Raw genomic sequence first — 7,171 nt, forward strand, 5'->3', positions numbered from 1 at the left:
TTAAAAAATAAGAAATATCTTCATGATTAAAATGACACCAAAATGACAAAAATCCAATGTAAGGGTCCGCAGATATGAATTTTTAAAGAATAAATGCTTTCCACTACCTAAAAGCCAAACGCTCCAACTTGGGACATCTGGTCATGCTTGACTGGGACAAAGTCAAAGTCTCATGCCGACCGCTATGGAGGACGGGTCAGATACAGTAAGCGGAGAGCCCAGTCAATTCTTGCCCTTATGACTTAGTCAATGAATGGATCTTTTTCTCTCAACTTCAAGTGAGGCTCCCCGTTAGGCCAGCTTGCTTCAGTGCAAAGCCCCGGTGAAATCCTGGAGGTCTTAGAGCTCCAAAGCTTTCAGCAGGATGAACTGAATTTCAGACCAGGTCGGGGTTCGACGACAGCGGCTTGACGCTCGACAATTAGTCGGTCAACGCGTTTTCACAAAAATTCTCAGAAGGATTCCAAACTTCTGGATCTTCTTCCAGTAGGTCTTTTTCTTGCTCTTGAAGGGTCCACAACATGAATCCAAGGTTCCAGAATTTCTGAGTTGCTCTTTGGAAAGTTGGAACTACAAGACCCACAATTCACCTGGCTAAATCCTTAAAATTCCACTGAACGCTGTCCAGCTGGTTTCTACTTGGTGGAGATAATGCAGGTGGAACTCTTTCAACCTGTTGCTTTCAGGGCGTTCGCTCCTCCAACTTTCAGAGTCAGGCAAAGTCCTTCTTATGCTGAAGCCCAAAGTGTGCAGCAAGTGCAGTCCTTTAGAGTGCAATCCTTCAGAGTACAGGATAGGGGGTCAGCAGGCACTACGCCTTCTTCTGGTTTCTTCCAGGCAGGGATCAGAGTTGCTCGGCAGCTCTCTCATGTTTATCCGGGCTTCTGAGCTGGCAAACAGTGGGGCACCTTGAGCAATAGGGTGCAGGGTGCCACCATCAATGATGACCACTCCCTGTGAAGTGAAAATTCTTGTCCCAGAAAGCACTGCTCCATGTTGACCAAAATGGAGAAAATCTCTCCTGGAGCTTCAGGTCTGGCTAACCCAAGCTACTGGTGCAGCTAACTTTCTTCAACACTCCCCTTCCAGCCCCTCTGCTAATTTGATTATAGGGGCTCCCATATGGCTGGGGGTGCAGGAAGTGGGGGTGGGCCTGGTTCCTGCCCTCACTGTCTTTCTCACTTTGAAGACCAGTTTGGTTGCCCAGCCCCCTTTCTGCCTCCTGCATAGTACTGAACACCCGCTCTGCACGCAAACACCCCATCGAGCTCTGGGACCTGCTCAACACAACCTCCCTGGACGTCATCTTCCTGACAGAGACCTGGTTGAACAACTCCTCCACATCCGACATCGCCATAGCCATCCCAGACGGCTACAAGATCACCTGCAGAGAACGCACCAACAGAGGAGGAATCGCCATCGTCCACAAGAACAGCATCAGGGTCTCAACTAGCACCGATGGCGCGCTCAGCACCACCGTACACATGCATTTCCAGATCCACAGAGACCCCAACTCCACCCTCAGAGGCACCCTCGTCTACCGAGCCCCCGGACCCCACCCCCAGTTCAGCAACTCCCTCGCCGACTTCATCAGCACGCACGCCCTGACCTCCACCGACTACATCCTCCTCGGAGACCTGAACTTTCACCTTGAGAACAACAACAACTCCACAACCCTGATTGATAACCTCACCCACCTCGGACTGAGACAACTCATCACAACGCCCACCCACTCCGCCGGCCACACGCTCGACCCCGTCTTCTCCTCAAGCCCGCACGTCTCCATCAGCCACACCACCGAACTCCTCTGGACTGACCACCACTGCATCCACTTCACCTTCCATAACCCCACCACACACCACCGCCCCCAACAGATCCCCACTGCTGCTGGAGCAAAATCACTGAAAACCAACTACATGCAAACCCCGCTCTCAGCCCACCCACCGAAACCTCCAACACCGTCGACGCTGCCCACAACCTCAGACGCTAGATCGAGGACTGCACCAACACCGTCGCTGAAGAAAACCCCCCACAGAGACATCAGCAAGAGGGCCAGCCGGTCCACCCCAGAACTCCTAGCCTCCAAGCAAGCCTGCCGGAAACTAGAGAATAAATGGCACAGTGAACAAACTCCGGACAGCCACGTAGCACACAAGGACGCCGTCCGTAACCACCACCACCTCATCAGGGCCGCCAAGAAGACCTCCTTCAACGACCGCTTCGACAACAATGCACACAACAGCAAGGTGCTCTTCAACATCGTGAAGGAACTCTCCAACCCCAGCTCCAACACCAACGACATCCCACCGTCGCAAGCCCTGTGCGACTCCCTCACCACCTTCTTCCACCGCAAGATAGCTGACATCCACGACAGCTTCAACACCCAGACAGCCCCAACAGACAGCACACAACAGACCCTCCGCACACCATAGACCATGTCCCCTTGCTAGCCTGGACCAGCGTGAGCATCGATGACACCATCAAGACCATGAGCACAATCCACTCCAGCTCTCCGTCAGACCCATTCCCGCACCATGTCTTCAACAGAGCAAGCAGCTCCATCTCACCCCACCTGCGCAACATCATCAATCTCTCCCTCGAGACCGCAACCTTCCCAGAGAGCTGGAAACACGCCGATATCAACGCCCTACTCAAAAAATCCGAGGCAGACCCAAGAGACCTCAAGAACTTCCAGCCCATATCTCGGCTCCCCTTCCCCTTTCCCAAAGTCATCGAGAAAATCATCAACAGACAGCTAACTAGATACCTCAAAGAGAACAGAAACAGAACAGAATCCTGGCCCCTTCCAGTCAGGATCCCGCAGCAACCACAGCATCGAGATAGCCCTCATCGCCACCACCAAAGACATCAGGACCCTGTTAGACAACAGGGAGACCGCAGCACTCATCCTCCTAGACCTCTCCACCGCCTTCGACACTGTCTACCACCGCACACTACGCACACGCCTCCATGCCGCAGGGGTCCGAGACAAGGCTCTGGAATGGACCACCTCCTTCCTCTCCGGCAGAACCTAGAGTGTCCGACCACCCCCATTCTGGTCCGAAGCCTCCGAGATCATCTGCGGCGTACCAGAGGGATCCTCCCTCAGCCCGACACAGATCAATATTTACATGGCCCCCTTGCACACGTCGCCCGACAGCACGACCTCAACATAATCTCCTACGCCGACGACACTCTGACCCTTTCCCTCACCAAGGACCCCATCACCGCCAAAGCAAACCTCCACGAAGGAATGAAGGCTGTCGCCGACTGGATGAAGATCAGCAGTCTGAAGCTGAACTCGGATAAGAAGGAGATCCTCATCCTCGGTTCCAACCCGTCAGCCTGGGACGACTCCTGGTGGCCAATGGCACTGGGGGCATCCCCGACCACCATCGTCCACGCACGCAACCTGGGAATCATCCTCGACTCAACGCTCTCAATGACCATGCAAGTCAATGCCGTCTCCTCCTCCTCCTGCTTCAACACCCTCTGCATGCTCCGCAAGATCTACAGATGCATCCCGACAGTCACCCAGGCCCTTGTCAGCAGTAGATTCTACTAAGGAAACGCCCTCTACGCGGGAGCCCCAACCAAAGCTCATCAATCGACTACAACGCATCTAAAACGCCTCGGCACGACTGATCCTCGATGTACCACGACACGGCCACATCACCCCCCACCTGAGAAACCTGCACTGGCTCCCCGTCAACAAGAGGATATCCTTCAAGCTCCTTATCCACGCACACAAGGCACTCCACAAGACCGGCCCAGCCTACCTCAACAGACGGCCCTCCTTTTACGCCCCCAACCTCCAGCTACACTCCACCGACCTCTCACTCGCCACCGTTCCGTGCATCCAAAGAACAACCACCGGTGGGAGATCCTTCTCCCACCTCTCCGCTAAGACATGGAACACCCTCCCACTGAGCCTACGACAGACCCAAGACCTGCTGACCTTCAGGATGATACTGAACACCTGGCGGTTCGATCAGTAGCGGCCCCTCCTCCCCCCTAGCACCTTGAGACCCTCGCGGGTATGTAGTGCGCTTAACAAATGACTGATTGATTGATTGATCTCCTCCCACCAAATGTCTCCTCTGTCTCAGCCCAGGCCACTTCACACCTAATTATGGGTGCTTGGCTCAGCATGTCAAATTCTGGCCAATCAGAAGAGACTACTACAGGGTTGAATTCAGACAAATCAGAGAAGCAAGTTCTTTAACTTCTTTTGTGTAATAGTTATAATAAATCCAACCTTGGCAAGTTGCTGGATTTAATGCAACTATCATTTTCATACTTTGAAATATTATTTTAGCTCACTCCTGTTAATAGGTAAACTTTATTAATGATACATAAAACCTTGTCATGTTAGCATATGGAGTGGATGCACTACAATGAGAAAAAAACGAAATTGGTAGTTTTTTCCTCACCAGGGCTTATAAAACATATTTTATAATGTCCCTGCTTATTTTAACATGGCGCCCTACCATTGGGGCCCCTATGATAGACTTTAGGGGTGACTTTTATGTAAGCCTGTGCGGAGTTTGTGGAGTTCTGTAAAAAGAACTCTACTGTGCTAGGTGGAGCCACGTAAGCGTGGAGTGCTTTGGATAAATGCTGTTCGCAATGTTTTGCAGTGCCTGGTGCTTGTCTGCACTGTGCCATCACTGTGAACGGCGCCCTGCTCAGCGCAGGTAGGCGCTGCTTCCTTTCTGCCGCTAAAGTAACTTTTTACTAGAGCAGTAGCTTTCTCAGCGCAAACAGACAGTTTCTCAACATGTGCGGTCGCTAGCATACGTGACCACTTGCAATTAGAAATCCGACTGCCTGCATTGAGAAATCTCGCGGGAAGGTTGATTTTCCACGCTCACCAACTTGATGTTGACGATTGAGAACATGGAAAAATCCCGTAGAGAGGTGGATTTTCCTCGGTCGCCAACTTGACGTTGATGAGCGCGAGTGAGGAAAAAAACTCTGCTCCACAGGGCAGAGATTTTAAGAACTCTGCAAGCTCTGCGTAACGCGGAGTGTGGAAATCTCCACAAGCTTCGCTAGCAGAGCCGAGTTCACGTCCCAGAATTGGAAGAACCTTTCATTCTAAAGTTGAATTTAAACATAAAAGCAGAGTGCAAGGCAGGGCTGACTTTTAAAATGACAGCAGGCACCGCAGCCACGCATACTTAAGTGAATTAAATCTTCTGGGCCTCTTAATCTACATACCCTACAATATACTAGGGACTTAGAGGTACGGTGTCAGTACCAATTGTAATGTTACCTAATTACCATGTACCTTTTACACATAGCACAGGGTCTGGTTAGCAGAGCCCATGACGCAATCAGAGTCACAACACAAGCATCTATTAGTCATAATAGGGGCAAAAGTTGGGGCGACACTGCAAAAAGTCCTGCATCCTTACAATTAAGTATGCTTCCCAACAAAGCATGAAGCTGACCACCAGATACATATTCATTGACTTTATATTACCTATTGGAGAATTGCAAAAATAGCATTGGATTGACCCTAAATGAACCTCAATTGTTGTATTTATTTATTCGGGTTTTTATAGGGCAATATACACCAAGGTTTGTGTCACTCCTCTATATAGGAATAGAAAATTGAATATGTCAGCTCAAAAAGAGCAAGATAAGTGCTATGACAGGAGACAGTACACAATGGAGAGGAGCTAGCCAGGTTCAAGCTGAACTAAGCCAGCTGGCTCATTGTGAAAGGAGGTGGTCCAATGGGAGAGCAGTTATTAGATAATATTCTGAAATATGCAAAAGATTGGAGGAAAATATATTTCATTGTTCACTAAAGTAGAAATCATGCGGTTGTATGTGTAAATCCTGGTTAAATTCATTTCTATTAAAAGTGTAAGACGCAAGAATATTGATTTTCAAAAAAATACATATTCCAGTTGCTTCAACAATGTTGGGCACAACAACTTTCATTTCATACTTTTGTTTTTTGTAAGCTTACCTTTTTAAATGTTTGAGAGAATGGGATTACACACCCTGTAAACCGCCTTCTGCTCTTGCTGTATTTTTGAATTTCCTCCGGCTGAAACCCAGTCATCTGATTTTCAGGAAAAAACTGAAAACTCTGCTATTCCCAAAATAAAGTCCCCCTTTTTTCCTCTGGTCTCCACAAATATTATAGCGCGGGGATGCCTCCGGGTCACCAGGCGCTCTACAAATCGCTAAATAATAATAATAATAACACTGATCAAGGACAATCCTATATGCCCACAGTGACCTGGGTCAATATCTCATACGTGCACAACGTACCGTGGGACTCATTCAGAGTGTGGGAAATCTTTATAACATTCGAGGAATCTACCATCCAATGCAATAATATTTCATCAAACCAGTATCAGGAACAAGCTTGGGACTGGTGGAGGTTACACTCCTCTGGTTCTGTACGTAATTTACAAGTGTACATATTAGGACGCTGTAGGACAATCCGCAGTTCCTGGTAATATCATTTTATCTGGGAACTGGGGTGGGGGTGGGGGGTGGGGGGGTCTTTGACGTTTCGACCACGTGTTAATGAAGGAGTTTCCTCAGGACCAAGTCATGTGACTGTACACCTTGCATGAGAGTACCGATCAGTGCTTTGTTTAGTACACGTCACATCCTAAGTTTTGAATACTTGGCTTAGCAAAACCCACCATTATGGAGTGATCAGTGTTTCAGAGTGAGACTTCAGAGAACAGTGACAACATCCGCCACCACTAAGACTGCCATGAAAAGTCAGCATTTGGAGGGAGCAATTTTCGAGCTAGCGGTGTTCAATAAATTCAAAGAATACGCAAGATTTATTTCTAAACACCCCCCTAATTTAGATCAAACAGAGCATTCAGCTTTAACCACCCTCTCTAATAACACTCCGATCACTATTGAAAATAGAGACAGGAGGGGGCATAGTTTTAATGGATACAGAACATTACACCAAAAAGATGAAAGCGATGCTTAACAATACGGAACACAACAGCAGTATTAAAATGTACCCCACAAACAGGATAACCAAGAAAATTCAGCGGTTAACCACTCAGGGTCTCATTGAGGGAGAGGGGAACAGCCTTTACAACGTGGTATTACCACGTGCTACCATTATAACGCTGCTATTACAACGCAAGTCGTAACAACGACTTGCGCTGGAGGGCGC

Source organism: Lissotriton vulgaris, chromosome 7, assembly GCF_964263255.1.
Source record: "Lissotriton vulgaris chromosome 7, aLisVul1.2, whole genome shotgun sequence".
Lineage (NCBI taxonomy): Eukaryota > Metazoa > Chordata > Amphibia > Caudata > Salamandridae > Lissotriton > Lissotriton vulgaris.